Source organism: Bison bison, unplaced genomic scaffold (assembly GCF_000754665.1).
Source record: "Bison bison bison isolate TAMUID 2011002044 unplaced genomic scaffold, Bison_UMD1.0 scf7180017864383, whole genome shotgun sequence".
Classification (NCBI taxonomy): domain Eukaryota; kingdom Metazoa; phylum Chordata; class Mammalia; order Artiodactyla; family Bovidae; genus Bison; species Bison bison.
Window position 1 is genome coordinate 7,448,329 of NW_011494955.1, and position 13,326 is coordinate 7,461,654.

Genomic DNA, 13,326 nt, shown 5'->3' on the forward strand with positions numbered 1-13,326 from the left:
CCAAATATCAAAATGAATCCGCCACAGGTATACATGTGTTCCCCATCCCGAACCCTCCTCCCTCCTCCCTCCTCCCTCCCCATACCATCCCTCTGGGCCATCCCAGTGCACCAGCCCCAAGCATCCAGCATCATGCATCGAACCTGGACTGGCAACTCGTTTCCTACATGATATTTTACATGTTTCATTGCCATTCTCCCAAATCTTCCCACCCTCTCCCTCTCCCACAGAGTCCATAAGACTGTTCTATACATCAGTGTCTCTTTTGCTGTCTCGTACACCGGGTTATTGTTACCATCTTTCTAAATTCCATATATATGCGTTAGTATACTGTATTTATGTTTTTCCTTCTGGCTTACTTCACTCTGTATAATAGGCTCCAGTTTCATCCACCTCATTAGAACTGATTCAAATGTATTCTTTTTAATGGCTGAGTAATACTCCATTGTGTATATGTACCACAGCTTTCTTATCCATTCATCTGCTGATGGACATCTAGGTTGCTTCCATGTCTTGGCTATTATAAACAGTGCTGCGATGAACATTGGGGTACACGTGTCTCTTTCCCTTCTGGTTTCCTCAGTGTGTATGCCCAGCAGTGGGGTTGCTGGATCATAAGGCAGTTCTATTTCCAGTTTTTTAAGGAATCTCCACACTGTTCTCCATAGTGGCTGTACTAGTTTGCATTCCCACCAACAGTGTAAGAGGGTTCCCTTTTCTCCACACCCTCTCCAGCATTTATTATTTGTAGACTTTTGGATCGCAGCCATTCTGACTGGTGTGAAATGGTACCTCATAGTGGTTTTGATTTGCATTTCTCTGATAATGAGTGATGTTGAGCATCTTTTCATGTGTTTGTTAGCCATCTGTATGTCTTTTTTGGAGAAATGTCTATTTAGTTCTTTGGCCCATTTTTTGATTGGGTCGTTTGCCTCTGCCTTTTTCAAAACCAGCTTGAACATCTGGAAGTTCATGGTTCATGTATTGCTGAAGCCTGGCTTGGAGAATTTTGAGCATTACTTTACTAGCATGTGAGATGAGTGCAATTGTGCGGTAGTTTGAGCATTCTTTGGCATTGTCTTACTTTGGGATTGTAATGAAAACTGACCTTTTCCAGTCCTGTGGCCACTGCTGAGTTTTCCAAATTTGCTGGCATATTGAGTGCAGCACTTTCACAGCATCATCTTTCAGGATTTGAAATAGCTCAACTGGAATTCCATCACCTCCACTAGCTTTGTTTGTAGTGATGCTTTCTAAGGCCCACTTGACTTCACATTCCAGGATGTCTGGCTCTGGGTAAGTGATCACACCATCGTGATTATCTGGGTCGTGAAGCTCTTTTTTGTACAGTTCTTCTGTGTATTGTTGCCACCTCTTCTTAATATCTTCTGCTTCTCTTAGGTCCATACCATTTCTGTCCTTTATCGAGCCCATCTTTGCATGAAATATTCCCTTGGTATCTCTAATTTTCTTGAGGAGATCTCTAGTCTTTCCCATTCTGTTGTTTTCCTCTATTTCTTTGCATTGATCGCTGAGGAAGGCTTTCTTATCTCTTCTTGCTATTCTTTGGAACCCTGCATTCAGATGCCTATATCTTTCCTTTTCTCCTGTATACTCATGTCAAAATTTATGAAAATTTATCTATACACAGAAGTAATGCCTCATTAAAAGTATAGTATAAAACAGAGCACCAGGGACTTCCCTGGGGTCCAGTGGTTAAGAACCTACCTTCCAATGCAGGGGATGAAGGTTCAAATCGTGGGTTGGGTAACTAAGATCCTACATGCCATGGGGCAACTAAGCCCATGTGTGCCACAATTAGAGAAATTCCATGTGCTGCAAAAAAGGCAACACACAAAAAAGGAGCCCCCATACTGCAGTGAACAGAGCACAGTTTCCCTACATCTCATTGTGTATAAAACATATTGCCCCTCCTGCCTCAGAGCAGCCATGATGGAAGATCTGGACAACAGCCCCAACTTCCTCTCAGGAAGGATCTTGGACCTAAAGCAATAAATGGAGATTTTCAAAGTGAAAATTTTCAAAATGATGCTGCTTTATGGGTGGACATATCTGATTCTCTTAGTGAGAGAGATAAAGTAAAATTCATTGTTCATACAGAGTTCATTGCCAAATTTTAAATAAAATGAGTTTTCTGTTGTTGGACAGCATGAGAAATTTACCTGGCTTAATGATTCCTTTGTTGAAAATGAAGACTATGCAGGTTACATTATCCATCCAGCACTGCTGAGACCTGATTGTGATGCTTCAAGCGAAGAACTACAGAAACTTGGAAAAGGGTCTATGACAAAGGAAGAATTCATAAAGATGAAACAGGAGTTGGAAGCTGAGTATTTGGCAATATTCAAAAAGACCGTGGCAATGCACGAAGTGTTCCTGTGTCATGGGGCAGCACATCCTATTTTAAGGAAAGATTTAAATTTCTACATCTTCTTGGAATTTAATAAAGATTTGTGTGTGGGAGGAAAAAAATAAAAAAGAGAAACGTGAAGATTTCTTTAAAAACATGGTTAAATCAGCAGATGGAGTAGTTGTTTCTGGAGTAAAGGCTGTAGATGATTTCTTTGAGCATGAATGAATATTCCTTTTAGGATATCATAACCAAGTGGAGGGTACATCTACTAAATCTGATAGGATCAAGATCCCACAAAAGCGCTGGCTATGATTGCAATAGAATTGGTTCTTCATCATCTGCTTTAGGAACTCAGGATTCAACAGATGTATGCAAGTTTTTTTCTTAAAGTTTCAGAACCATTTGATAAAACAGGAAAAATAGAAGCACAGGTATCAGCTGATGAGGACCTCAAACTTCCTGATCTTTTAAAATATTACTTAATAGAATTCAAACTGCTAAGGATCTCCTCTATCGGAGATGTAGGTCACTAGTGGATTATTAAAATGCTAACAAAGCACTAAGTAAAGCAAGATAGAAAAATAAAGATGCTCTGCAGGCTGAAATGTCCCAAACAATTATGCTGTCAGAAACTTGAAAAAATATCTGAATCTGCAAAACAAGAATGTACAGATTTTTAAACAAAAAGAGTCACTGCATTTGGGAAAAAAAATCAGTGTAACTGGCAGAGAGAGAACTGAAGCACGAAAAGGGTAACCATAGTTGCTACAGAATTGCCTGGAGATGTTATGGAGACACATAAGCCACACGCTATCTTCCTTAAAAAGGGCTGCCTTCCTTCAGATTCAATTCTTTTAACAATTAAAACAATTTTTTTTCTATTTTTTTGGTCACACTGCGTGGCATGTGAGATCTCAGTTCCACAACCAGAAATTAAACCTGCCGCCCAGCAATGGAAGCACAACATCTTACCTGGACCACCAGGGAAGTTCCCAGATTTAATTTTTTTCTTAATTATGTTAGGCATTTACTGCTCACTGGAAACAAAAGAAACAGATGATAAAGGGCATCTACTCTCCTCTTTTTCTGAGAAACAATGGCCTGGTGCCACCCACGGGACCTGCAGACCTGTGGACCTGCGCCTTGCGCCCTCCTTGTCTTCAGATACCCAAAGTGCTGTCTTTTTAAAAGTAACCTCTAGAGCTGTGTTTATTTTTTAAATAGTATCCCTTATGGTTGTCAATCTTTGGGCAGGAGGAGAAGGGGCCGACAGAGGAAGAGATGGCTGGATGGCATCACCGACTCGATGGACATGAGTTTGGGTGAACTCTGGGAGTTGGTTATGGACAGGGAGGCCTGGCATGCTGCAATTCATGGGATCGCAAAGAGTCAGACACGACTGAGTGACTGAACTGAACTGAACTGAACTGAATGCCTGAAGTTTAACCCTTTCAAAATACATTGCTCAAACAAGGTGAGATTGCCGTTTTGAGTTTTTTTTTTTAATTGTTTTTTTTTAAAAAAAACATTGTACACCACCTTAGTTCACTCTTGTATCCTGGCAAAGCATCTTAATCAGACTTACTTTTAATTAATAAACATTTCTTAGGAGGTTTGGGACAGACTTTATGTAATTTTTATAAGTATGATTTCTGAAGAAAAGCAAATGTATCAGTATGTTTGTCTTAAACTTATAGACTAAATCAATTATTGTCAAATAAACAGTGGTAACAGTGAAATAAACAAACACCTTGCCTTCTACATTCCAGAGCACAGCTACTTCCCCTAGTTGTCAGCTGCCCAGGGGCAAAGGCTGTGTCTCTCTGGTTCTTAATCTCTAGCATCTAGTACAGTACCTGGGACACAAGTTCTCAATGGGCAGTGAAGAGGACTAGGTATTTCCTCTGGAATTTACACTTTGGGAATTCCCATAGAATTCAAATGTTTAAGCAGCTTGCTAAACATTTATCAAATTGCCCAAAGTGGAAGAGCCATATCAGGAAGCTTAAGTTAAAAAAAGAAGTTTGTGCAGAAGTCAGTTCTCAGTGGTTCCAATTTTATATTTAACCTTAAAAAAAGTGAAGAAATTACATTGATTTGCTAACTGAAGTTGTTCTGATGTCAACCAACTTTGAGTAGCATGTCTACAGGGAAGAAAGAAGCTCTAAGAGAACAAAGGACTAGTAAGAAGAACATCTATGAAAATAGCAAGCTCTTAAGCTGTAGATTGCAACTGTGGGCTTAGTATTATGACTTCATTAATACATATAGTTGGGAGAGTGCATATAATAGTGTATTCTCACAGCTCACATCGCTTGTTCACCTTTGATAGATGATCTTTCCTCCTACTGCCCCCTCCATTAAAACCAGCTAATGCTAACACTCACAACTTCCATCCCCTTGGTCTCTAAATTTTATTATAACCAATAGCCTTTCCAAGTTTCTTATGTTAATCAGGGGCTTCCCTGGTGGCTCAGAGGTTAAAGCGTCTGCCTGCAATGCAGGAGACCTGGGTTTGATCAGATATGGCCTTACTGCTTTTAGATGAACTTCTCCACTTCTGTTCTCACCCCATCTCCTTCCTCTTTCACCTGTCCTTGATCCATGTTTTCATTTTCCTCACCCCAAATAAATCTATCCTTGAATCTCTTTCTCCTAAAATGCCAATCCCCTTTCACTCTTCAACCCATCATCTTTCCAAAGCTTCCTTCTCTGGTTTTTCCTATCTCAGTTTATGGAGTCACTGTCTACTCAGTCTCTCAAGCCAAAAACTTTGCAATTATCTTTAAGTCCCTATCTCCCATATCAAGTTGATCTTCCAGGCTTGTGACCAGTTGAATTGTATTTCAGAAATATCTTGTGAATACATTTCTCTGCTATCTCTTCTCTTCTCTGTTTTGGCTTAGACCATGATCATCACCCTGAACTATTCCAACAATCACTAGATACTTCTTTCTACCAGGCATCTTCCATTCTGCAGCCCAAACTTCTACACCTGCCCCACCACTGCCACCACCAGAATTATCTTTCTGGAATATGAATCCAGTTGGGTCACTCCTCTGCTCAAACTTTGACTCTGCATTGCCTATAGGACAGAGGCCAAGCGCTTGGGTGTGGCACTAACTGCCCATCATTCAAACTCCACATCACTTACCCGAGGCTGCCGCCACGTTGACTTGCCTGTTGTCCTGTGCTCTGTGAAGCCACATATGTCTTCATATGTTGGTTCTTCCGTCTGAAATGCCCTTCTCCTTCTGGAAAATTTCTACTTGTTCTTCAATGCAGCTTAAGTATCACCACTTCTGAGAGGGCTGTGTTCCCCTCTAAAGAGTTGGGTGGTCCCTCCTATATGCTCCTGGCATTTTGTTTATACTTTCTTTTTTTAAAAAAGGGTTTTGCCTCTTTAAAAAGTTATTTATTTATTTATATGTATTTGGCTCCACCAGAGATTAGATATTAGGCATGTGGGTTCTTTCATTGCAGCATGTGGGATCTAGTTCCCTGACCAGGGATAGAATCCGGGCCCTTTGTACTGGGAGCCTGGAGTCTTAGCCGTTGAAACACTAGGGAAGGCCTTGTTCCTATTTTCATCTTAACGTTTATAATGTTGTTTTAAAGTGTTTTGAGAAATCAGTTTTCCTCTACTACCTCTCTATAAACTAAACTGATTCAGGACAGGAATCAAATTTACTTGTCTTGTATCTGTTATGCCCAGAGCAATAACTGGCATCTAGTAGAGACCAATAAACATTTGTTGAGTGAGTGACTGAACCAGCAGCAGTTTTCTCTTGGATAGTACCAGGCAGCTTGTGTGAAGTTAATACTACTTCTTCAAATGTGCAAGAGAAAGTGCATTGAGTAGATATGCTAGAACTGCAGGGTAACACACCCCAAAGACAAATGCAAATGATATTTGCTCTTTTTCTATTATTTGGATTAGCTGATGTTTTAGATGAATTACTATTTAGGATGAACTCTACCTCTACCTTCTCCCTGTAATGTTGATCTAGGTGAGTATACAATCCTTTCCTTAGATCATCCACACCACTGTACCTCTCGCCCAGAACAAATCGTGAGGTCATAAACACTGCCTCATTCTGAGACAGCAGATTTAGGTGCTCTTTCCTGGACTATTGTGAGTCATACTCGACAGAAGTTGGCACAGATTTACTTACAGTTTTCCTGGCTGAAAGATTTATTTTAAATGTTTGCTGTTTTCACCTTCTAATTCTGAAATCCGTTTTTTTTTTTTCTTTCTGTTTTTTTCACTCCTACGTCTCAACCCTAGGAATAGGGACTGGCACATAGTAGGTATTTGATAAATAGTTGTTGAATGAGTGAACATTTTTAAAATTTTCAGACACATCATACTTCCCTGGGAGCTCAGTGGTAAAGAGTCAGCCTGCCAATGCAGGAGACATGGGTTTGATCCCTGATCCAGGAAGATCCCATAGGCTGCAGAACAACAAAGCCTGTGTACCACAGGCTGAGCCTATGTGCCACAGCTACTGAAGCTCGAGCACCCTAGAGCCAGTGCTCTGCAACAAGAGAAGCCACCACAATCAGAAGCCTGTGTAGTGTAACTAGAAATTAGCCCCTGCTCTCCACAACTAGACAAAAGCTCACACAGCAACAGAGACCCAGCATGGCCAAAAATAAATAAATAAAATTATTTTAAAAATATATATATATAAACTCTTAAATAAATAAAACAGATGCCCATGTACATAATAAACAGATTCAGCAAAGTTGCAGGATACAAAATCAAGACACAAAAATCAGTTGCATTTTGATACTCTAACAATAAACAATCCAAAGAAAATAATCCCATTTGTTGTTGTTGTTTAGCTGCTAAGTTGTATCCGACTCTTTTGTGACCTCATGGAAGTAGCCCTCCAGGCTCCTCTGTCCATGGGACTTCCCAGGCAAGAAGACTGGAATGGGTTGCCATTTCCTTCTCCAAGAGGTCTTCCTGACCCAGAGATCAAGCCCAGGTGTCCTGCGTTGCAGGCAGATTCTTTACCACTGAGCCACCTGGGAAGCCTAATCCCATTTATAACATCAAAAATAATAAATCACTTAGGAATAAATGTATTATGTGTATATATTTAATGTATATAGATAAATATATCTTTTTATATATTAATTTTTCCCTGTATATTATGATGTTTTGACATCTTAAAAGACCTTTCTGGCTGGGTTGAGACTGCCCTTCCTGGGCTAGCCAATTTTTAGAGAAAGTAAAAAAAACCCAGCTGGAAGCATGCCTTTGGTATGCAAACTAACCACTTGGCAGTCCTGCCTCCTCCATCTAGCTAGTGCAGATATTCCTTTGCCTTATCATTCCAGGACTAGATACCAGGCAACCAGAGACCATCTCTATAGCCCAAAGTCCACCAAAATTACTCGAACTAACCAACCCTAAGTTGCTTACCTTTCCCGGCCTTGCCTTTTCCATGGAAATCCCAAGAAATTCTACAGCTTAAACTTTCCTCTCACTCCTGTCTTCTGCCTCCTGATCACCCTGGTGTTTCCCCATGTGGTCCCACGTGGGGTGCCTCCTGTTTCTAGCATGGGTGAATATAATAAACTTTATTTTTCCTGAGCATATCCTCTATCTCTTCTTGTGGTTACACCTGAGTGACTGTCTTATCAATAAAATGCAAAACAAGAAACCTAATCAAGAAACTAAAGACTTGTACACTCTAAAACAATGCTGAAAGAAATTAAAGAAGACAAATCAGAAGATGTCCCATGTTCATAGATTAAAAGACTTAATATTGCTGAAAAGTCCATGCTACCCAAAGTGATCTACAGATTCAATGCAATCGCTATCAAAATCCCAATGGCCTTTTTTGCAAAAATAGGAAAAGAAACTTAAAATTCATATGCAATCTCAAAAAACCCCTGAATAACCAAAACAATTTTGAAAAAGAAAAACAAAAATGGAAGACTTGCACTTTCTGATTTCAAAACATATTAAAAAGTTGCAGGGACTTCCTTGGTGGTCCAGTGGTTAAGAATTCATCTTCCAGTGCAGGAGATGTAGGTTCAATCCCTAGTCAGGGAACTAAGATCCCATATGCTGGTGGGACAACTAAGCCTGCACACCACAGCGAGAAAAGCAGCGCAATGAAGATCCAGCATGGACAATAATTAAATAAAAGTTCATTTGTTAAAAAAGAGGAAGAAACTACAGTAATCCAAACAGTATGGTTTTGGCATAAAGACAGACATATAACTGATGAATAGAATAGAGAACCTGCTAAAAAACCCTCAAATATATATATAGCCAAATAATCTTTGAAAAAGGTGCCAAGGCCACACAATGTGGAAAGAATAATGTCAACAGATGGTATTATGATAGCTGGATATCCATGTGCAAAAGAATAAAATTGGACCCTTACTTTACACCAGATACCAAAATTAACTAGAACTTAATTAGATACCTGCATATGAGATCTGAAACTGGAAGAAAATATAGAGGAAAGCTTTATGATACCGGATCTGGCAATGGTTTTCTGGATATGGCACCAAAAGCACAGGCAACAAAAGCAAACAGAGACAAATGGAACCACATCAAACTTAAAAACTTCTGTGCAGCAAAGGAAACAATAAACAGATTGAAAAGGCAACCTATAGAATGGGAGAAAACATTTGCAAAAGATATAGCTGATAACAGATTAATATATAACATATATATGAAGCTAACAACTCAACAATAAAAAAATCTAATTAGAAAATGGTCAGAGGGCTTTAATAGATATTTCTTCAAAGAAGATTTACATATAGCCAACAAGGATATGGAAATATTTTAAGCATTACAGTCATTAGGGAAATGCAAATCAAAACTATAATCACCTGACACCTATTAGGAAAGCCACTGTCGAACCACAGCAAACAACAGAAAATAAGTGCTGGTGAGGATGTGGAGAACTGGAGCACTTGTGCCCTGTTGGTGGGAATGTGCAGCCACTAAATGTAAATATAAAATCATATGGAGGTTCCTTCAAAAATTAAAAATAGAACCATCATGATCTAGCAATCCCACTTCTGGGTATTCATCCAAAAGAATTGAAAACAAGTTCTCACAGAGATATTTGCACATCCATGTTTCTTGCAGCATTATTCATAACAACCGAGAAATAGAGACAATGCAGTTGTTTGTCAACAGATGAATGGATAAAGAAAATGTAGAATGTAAATACAATGGAACATGACTCAGTCTTTATAAAAAGGAGAGACTCTGCTTTGGGAAAGCAAGTGTTCTTACTTGCTGCAGGTAATAAATCCTTCCTTCTCTGGAAAAAAAAAGAAGGAAACATTTTCTTATGCTACAGAATGGATGAACTTTGTAGATATCATGTTCAGTGAAATAATTCAATAACAAAGAGAAAAATACTGTCTGATTCCACTTTTATGAGATATCTAAAATAGTCAAACTCTTAGCAACAGAAAGTAGAATAGTGGTTGCCAGGGACTGGGAGAAGTGGGAAAGAATTGTTCAGTATGTAGTTTCAGTTTTGCAAGATGAAAAAGTTCTAGAGATGTGCTTTGTGCATATAGTTAACACTACTGTACTGCACACCTAAGGTTAAGATGGTAAATTTTTTTTGATCTATGTTTTTGATCACACACACACACAATGAATAGAGTTGCTGGCTGATGTGTATCTTCAACTTTAGAAGATAAAACTAAATTGTTTCCAAAGTGGTTGTGCCGATTATACTCTATCCAGCAGTATATAAGAATTTTGCTCCTTATCCTCACCAACATTTGGTATTGTCATCCTTTTTAAATTTGGCCAATCTATGGATAATTTTAATTTGCATTTTATTGATTACTATAGAGTTTGAACATCTTTTCAGATGTTAATTGACTATTTGGATTTCCACTTAAGTGAATGACCTATTCATGTCTTGCCCACAATAAAAAATGATTTTTAAATCAATTCTTTATATATTCTGTCCACAAATTCTTTGTAAGTTATTGAATAACAAATATCTCCTAGTTCATGGCTTATCATTTTTTTGATGAAGGCCTTTAAAGAAAACACATTTTTAATGTAGTCAAATTTACCCATCTCTTCTATTATGGTTTACTCTATTTACATCTTGTTTTAAGAAATTTTTCTTTACCCGTAAGTCATAAAGACATGTTTTGTGGAATTGAGTTTTGAAGAAGTGCAAAAATGGAATAAGAATCCATCAAAAGAGGTACTTTTTCTTTACATAGAAGGCGGATGCCAAAGGTGGTCCATCTACACAGAATTAGAGCTGATGCTGCTTCAGAGAGAGTTGATCTAACCACAGGAAGGGTTTCCTATCTATGATAGCTTATTGAAGCAATGGAGTCTATTTCACTCTGCTTGGGAGTGGTAGTGATTGCTTGGGGGTTGATGAATACTAGAGAGATAATTCAACTGGAGAGGAGAGACTAAGAGTCAAAGGACAGACAAAAGAATTCTCCAGTTCTCAGTGAGCCTAAATATATCACTAACAAGGTGCGAGGCACAAACTGAAAATAGAGTGTACCACCGTATCCAGGTCTCCCTGTCTCTGCTGGCATCCTTACCCCTCATCCTTCGCCTGGAACTTTCTATCTAGTGAAAATAAAACAATCTAAAGAGAACATGGCCAAAACCACAGTGGAAAGGATAAAAGGTAAAGCTTTGAGAGTTAGAAATACTCTTCTTGAGGAACAACAGAAGTGTGGATTTATCTTCCCTGGAATCTTTAAAAGTTACACTAAAACAGCTTTGAGTGGAAAAAGGAGGAAACCTCTGGAGCTATTTGGATCCCTGTGGAGGACTTTTATTAGAGCAGAGGGCCAGGGAGGGAGGGAGTCTCATGATTGGATCAACTGAAAAGTCCTTCTCCTTCAACTTGACCCAAGGTGGCTGCCCCAGTGAGGAGAACATTTCAGAAGGAGTCAGCGGACAAGGTTTGGGGAAGAAGAGGAGACAGACAGAAAGACTGGCCTCTCGAGCTCCTAAAGCAAAAGAGAAGGAGTGGAATGAGAAGAAAAGCTCTAGAGGGGTAGACAGAGAGACAGGATGAATGACATTCCTGGCTCCTCCAAAGGGATGTCACCGTCAGTCTTTAGTTTTTCATCCTAGGCAAGAAGGGGAGCAAGAGAGGAGGGACGATGCAATGTAAATTATTACACAGCCCTTGGCTTTCAGAGTCCTGCCAGTAAAAGAGGTTTATGGAGTGAAGCTTCGAGAACAGAGTTCTAGAAAATGCTCACACCACCTTCAGGCACATTTCTTTACATTTGTGCACTCGTGCATGGACCCCCTCCATGTGAATACTCAAGACATCCATGTCCATAGAAAGAACAGGTATGCAATAGCATGCAACATAATTTCACTACACTTTTCAGATACAATCCTGTCCATTCTTGTGTTTCCACATAGGCTCCAGGCTAGATCCAACCACTGACGTGGGTTTTATTCAGGTTTGCATGGTTGAGAGGAGCAACTATAAAGGTGATGAGGAGTTGCAGAAATCTCCACTAAGCGTTCCAAATTGAATTCAGTAAACGATTGTTCTTGAGGAAGGACGTGAGGAAAGCAGTGATTCACACAGACTATTTTAACTATGTAGATGGAGTTAAATTTTGATTCACTAGAAGCAGAGACTGGAGAGGAGGCAATGCTGTTGAACAGACACAAAAGATGAGTCTCGGAAACATCAGATGAAAAATTAGGGCTGTGACAATAAAGACCAGACAGGTTGAACCTGGGGTAATGTCTATCTGTCTCCTGTTTCTTTCTTTCTATTTCCAGATTCCTGGGAGTCAGGATGCAGCCAGGAGCTGGAGGAAAGAGATCTTTGATCGTATGCTTCTTCATGCTCTAAGGACGCCCTGCCTGGGTTTCTCAAGAGCTTACTCAGAGGCCTGCAGGTAAGTACCTTGGAGCCAAACTGTAGCAAAGTCCTGGTTGTTGTGGGGCAGCTTCTGAGACAAGCTGAGAAAGCAAAGGGGAAGGGAGACTCGGGCTGTTGACAGGGCAACTCCGTCACTTCCCCCCTGCAACCCTGCTGTGGTTGGCTCTTACACCACCTACACTATTGTGACCTTCCTTTCTTCACTTGATTTCAGAGTTAATGGTCAGGAAGGGACTTCAGGCATTCATGCTTCAGTGGTAAGAACATCTAGGACAAGCATGCAGAAGTCTTCCATACATTTAAAAGCAATGACAGAGTCATCATTGAGCCTTGTCATACGATCATTTTAATTGTATTTGTATTTCTTAGCCATTTATTGCTTGAACCATATGCAATTGCTGACGTATTTGGCCATTTTGGTCTACAAAAACCATAATCTCATAGATTTCAACTGAATATTAAGAACCTTTTGTGTGCTTAATAGGACTAGGAGGCGATTTGGTGTAGTGGTTAAAAATCAGAGCCAAATTGCTTTCCTTCTCCCAGATCAGCTCCACCATCTAATCTTAAATAAGTTGTTTAACTTCTCTGCATCTTCATTTCCTCATCCCTAGACTAAAGATAATAGTACTTCAAAGGCTTGTTTTGAGGGGGTTTTATGGTGGCTAGTGGTTAGGATTCTAGGCTTTCACTGTTGTGGTCTGGGCTCAATCCCTGGTTCAGGAACTGAGTTCCTGCAAGCTGTGGGACACAGCCAAAAAGAAAGAAAGGAAAAAAGCTTGTTTTTGAGATTTAAATGAGCTATCACATATAAAGCACTTAGAACAGCACTCAAACCAGATTCTATATAAATAGTGACTATTTTTATACCCTAGTCCTTATCTCTTTTTTTAAAAAATTGCTTATTACCTTTAATAATTCTATTATTTATAAATCTTCCACAAAGGGGCATTATAGTTCTTCAGTTTATTGCAAATATATCTTTAAAAAAGTCGGTCCTACTGTTGAAGCTATAATACAAATTATTTTAATTATCAGCACTATACTAAAAAGCACAAT

General features: G+C 39.3%; 1 pseudogene; it reads left to right on the top strand.

The window, feature by feature from the left end:
* Positions 1-1,950: 1,950 nt before the first annotated feature.
* LOC105001729 lies at positions 1,951-12,214 on the top strand (annotated as a pseudogene).
* Positions 12,215-13,326: the final 1,112 nt, after the last annotated feature.